The following is a 4,525-nucleotide window of genomic DNA, read 5'->3' as shown; positions in this document are numbered from 1 at the left end:
AGCGTGCCAGGTAGGGGATGGCATCATGTGTGATCGTCTCTCTGTAGTGGCTAGAGCCACCAGATTCGCTGTCAGAGCCAACGATGTCGCTCCTGAGGGCGATGTGTGCTTCTCTGGCGAAATCATCATCACCAGCGGCTCCTTCGCCCCTGGACAAGTTCTCAGCTTTGGGAGCTTGGACTATGTTGCCGAATACAATGTCGAGCTCCACCCTTTTGAGGAGACTTTGTCGGAGGACAATGAGTCTCCAGCGTCATACCCTCAGCTAGGCCTCCTAGGAGCCGACCTAGAGGTCCACACCGAGCAGATTTGACTGGGCCGAGGCCCGAACCCCACCATGCATCTTAAATGCAATTTGATCTTCTATACCCAATGGAGTCGCCAAAAAGTAAGTTCACGCGAAATCAGATCATACACCAACAAGGGCTAGCACGTTTGAGGTCGCACGTGACCTATCCCACAAAGGAAACAACTCCAAGATCAGCAACACCAGTCGAGAGATCAGTTAGGCCGATTTGAAGCCCGTACGCCTATAGAGCTTGAGAACACCTCCCGGGAAGAGCCATTAGCGAGATACATGTCGAGTTTGTCCTAGGGTCAACAAGGCCACCTAGAACACCACAAAATCTTATCGAGAGATGCATCAAACAACAAGGGATTGGAAAGAAGGGTAAAAGGAGTAAAAGATATATTTTTGTCAATTGGATGTCAGATCTCTTAATCGGTCATGATCCTCTGATACATATAGATGGGGTGGTATTATCCCAGCAGGAAACATAGCCCAAACGTGTTTTGCCAGTTTTCCACGTCAAAACACACGAGCCAGAACTGAGTTGGGCTCTAATCGGTCTCGGAATAGACAGAGAAACCAGCCTAGCTAGTTTATGGAGCCTAAACAGAAATCGGCCAAGCCGGTTTTGGAAGACTAGGCCCAAACCAGTCTTTTTTGCCCCTTGTTTCCGAATGCAATGATCCAAATAGTTTTTTTATCACCTTACGCCAGGAACATCGTCATGAAATCATTTACACGCCTTGGCCACTTTTTGCTGTCAACACTATTATTTGCCATGGGCGCCATGACCTTGAGGGTCTATGGTGCAGCGATGTCCTCGTTAACGGCAAGGCTGTTCAGTTCAGGAGATGATGCAGACATGGCCGACGATGTTTTTGGCGGTGGCTGGGAACTCTTTTGCTGCTAGTTATGCATATGAATCATGATATGAACCTTCTGATAAGGAACGTGCAAAAATAAGCGGTTTTCTTAATTGAATCAGACATTCCGATACTTGTTTGCAGAATGTGATGATACTACTTCGTTAAAAAATGGAGTGTCATACATACAAGTAGATTTGTCTTCAGATTTTGTTTCACAAAAGTATCATTTTGATATATTTGTATACTGCTACAACAAAGGCACTGTCAAAAACACATATTCTGGAGACCCTATTGATGACCAAAATGTTAATTGGAGGGTGTATAGTGTATATCCTTATATCAATTAGAGACGGAAATAAATGAGCTCTGCTTAAAAGCCGAGCCAATCCCACGTCATATATTCTAACTCGTTTCTATGATGAACCAGCTGCAGCGATTGCCATCACAGTCTCAATTTCCAATTCAGCTGTGCGTTGATCATAATATTGTAGTCCACTTTTGCCAGCTCAACTTATCATCCAAGCCATGCTAGTATTCCAATAAAAAAAAGTACATATGTTCTGAGCGCGTGCTAGACCGTGCCAGCACTCTCACCCACAACTATGTCTAGCTCGAACGGATAGCGGACACCTACGGCAAGCTCAACACACGCAAACAAGTGTGTTCAAGAGTTGGTCTACACGATCTCACCTACTACATACATTCTCCTGCGAACAAAACATGCACATCGAGGCTGACCCGGACACGCAGACAAACAGTGTTGATATGCATTGACTTTTGTCGATCGAGCACAAGTTTTATTCAACAAATCTTCCCCGAATCTTGACTCGTCCAAGCCACGCTACTAGCTAAATGCCTTTGGCACACTGCGGTCTCCATTGCAACAAACTCAGCTTCACACAAAAATGGTGGGTAGACTATAGATGAGGAATGAAAAGCACTCTGGTCTTTCTCTTCGATCTATCTTTGGGCTTCGGCATTGCAACATGTATGTATTTCACATGAGTCATTGAAGGCGTACAACATTGCCATGGACTCCTTGATCAACTCGTAGTAGACGTCATGGCCAATGGTGCTTCCCATGTAGCATACAACACTACTACAGAATTAGACATCACTGTCGGCCTCACACTGCCAGATTTTGAGAAACAGACAGTGATAGCCCATCACTGTCGGTTTTTGGCTAAAACCGGCAGTGATAGGACACTCATAGCCCAACCGACACTGATATTCGGGTCTTCACTATTAGTTTATATCACTGTCGGTTTTAGTCAAAACCTGACAGTGATACTGGGTCATCACTGCCGATTTTAGCCAAAAACCGACATTCATACTATCACTGTTGGTTCGTAACTTGAACCGACAGTGATATGCTACAATAAAACTTTATAAATTTCTCATATGATGTTTGATGAAGATGAACTTTATATTAAAATTGTAATACTCGACGAGATCTACAACTTTGTAGTTGAAACTTTTTTTAATTTGACATCGTTTGGATGTCCAACTATTTTCATTTAAAATCATGTATCTAACGAAAATTACGTTATTTTCGTTTCAAATCATGTATCTAACGAAAAGTACGTAAACTTTAAAATATGAATTTTTCAAATGATCTCGGATGGAGAAATGTCTAAAATAAAAGTTGTAGATCTCGAAAAGTTATACAACTTTATAGTTGATAACTTTTCATTTGAATTCGTTTAGGGTCCTAAATACTCATTTCAAAATTAGATGAATATAAAATGGTTAGGACAAAAATCTTATTTGGACACAAACAACTTGTAGGTGGAGTGGTTAGGGTCTCAAGACATGAAGTAGGAGGTCAAGGGTTTGAGCGCCGGTTGTTGCTAATTGCGTGTTTTTTGTGCAAAAAATCGCGTGACCTGTGACGTGTGACCGTGTAGCTACCCGGTGGGACCTCTCCTGATATTAAAAAAAATTCCTATTTTTCAGTACATTTTTTGGCTTTCCACATCACTGCCGGTTTTACATCATTGTCGGTTTATAAGAACCAATAGTGATGTCAACTCCCCATCACTATCAGTATGCCATTGTCGGTTCAAAATCCGACCGTAAAGGGGATTTTTTGAACCGACAGTATATGTGTTTCACCATGAGAATATGATCCTCGAACGGTTTAGCCATTAAACAGCTGACGTAGCCCACCACAAACATCAAGTCTTACCTGTATGGACAAGGGTACCACAGTCCACACCCACCATGCTGAGGCATTATTATATATGTCCGTCGGTAAGCAGCTACTTCCGTCGTCCCAAAATATATAATTGCACATCCCTACTAAATGACCACGTTGTAGGTGACGGTCGACCTAAACGTCGGCTAGGTCATCTTGGGCCCGCCCATACCAATCGATCTAGCTCATTATCGGTGTGGTGACCTAATTAGTGTCAACAATAATAAACTTTTTGGAGATGCATTTTCTATGTACTATGTCAAACTTAAAAAATTACTCCTCGAGATGTGAGACGTGCAGTTGCATTTTTTTCTATTTGAGCGTTGTGCTAGCCTTGTAAGTTGGTACCCCCAACAAACTATTATGATGCTTTTCAGTATTAGCAGTGTCAAGTCTTTGGTCTAAAAGCAAGATGTGCAATTATTTTGGGATAGAAGGAGTATTATATTTGCTTAGCTTCAGGTGCACCTCTATGGGACATTGCAAGAGTTATAGTTTGACATCCCATTTCTCTATAGCAGTATATGAGCATAGGCCAATTAGCTGAGGAAGATAATAGAGGTGCTCTAGTGCACCTCAATCCAGAGGTAGTAAGCGAGGACTCCTAGATCACTCATGCAACGCATGTCCTTCATCTTCTCCTTGAATTGCTTGATGTCAATAGAGCATGGCCTAAGGATGATGAGATCATTAACATACACCTCAAAGATCCCACCTTGCATGATGGTTTAGTGTACGTCACACATCCATTGTCATTATTGTTGAAACCGAGTTGCATGAGTTCTATTCAAGCTTAGTGTTCCATTCTTCAGCCGACAAATCCCATAGAGCACTTTCTTAAGCTAGAGAATGGATCCTTGGTTGGCATCACTATGGAAACCAAAGGACGACTAACACACATAGACTTCCTTTGTGAGCACACCATTTAGACTTTGCATCCATGTTATGTACCCAACAACCATATGGTGAGCAGCAACTGCCAGCAGCAACTAGATAGCCATGCATTAGTGTGGTCACCTACAAAGTCAACACCCTGCTGCTAGACATAGTCCTTGGCAACAAACTAGGCCTTGTGCTTATAATGATGGCACCTAGCCCATCATGCTTGGCCTTGAAAACCCACTCCAAGCTTATTGTTCAATGGCCGATGGAAAGCTCGATGCAGATCCACAT

Source organism: Miscanthus floridulus, chromosome 7, assembly GCF_019320115.1.
Source record: "Miscanthus floridulus cultivar M001 chromosome 7, ASM1932011v1, whole genome shotgun sequence".
Lineage (NCBI taxonomy): Eukaryota > Viridiplantae > Streptophyta > Magnoliopsida > Poales > Poaceae > Miscanthus > Miscanthus floridulus.
This window is presented reverse-complemented; position numbering follows the sequence as displayed.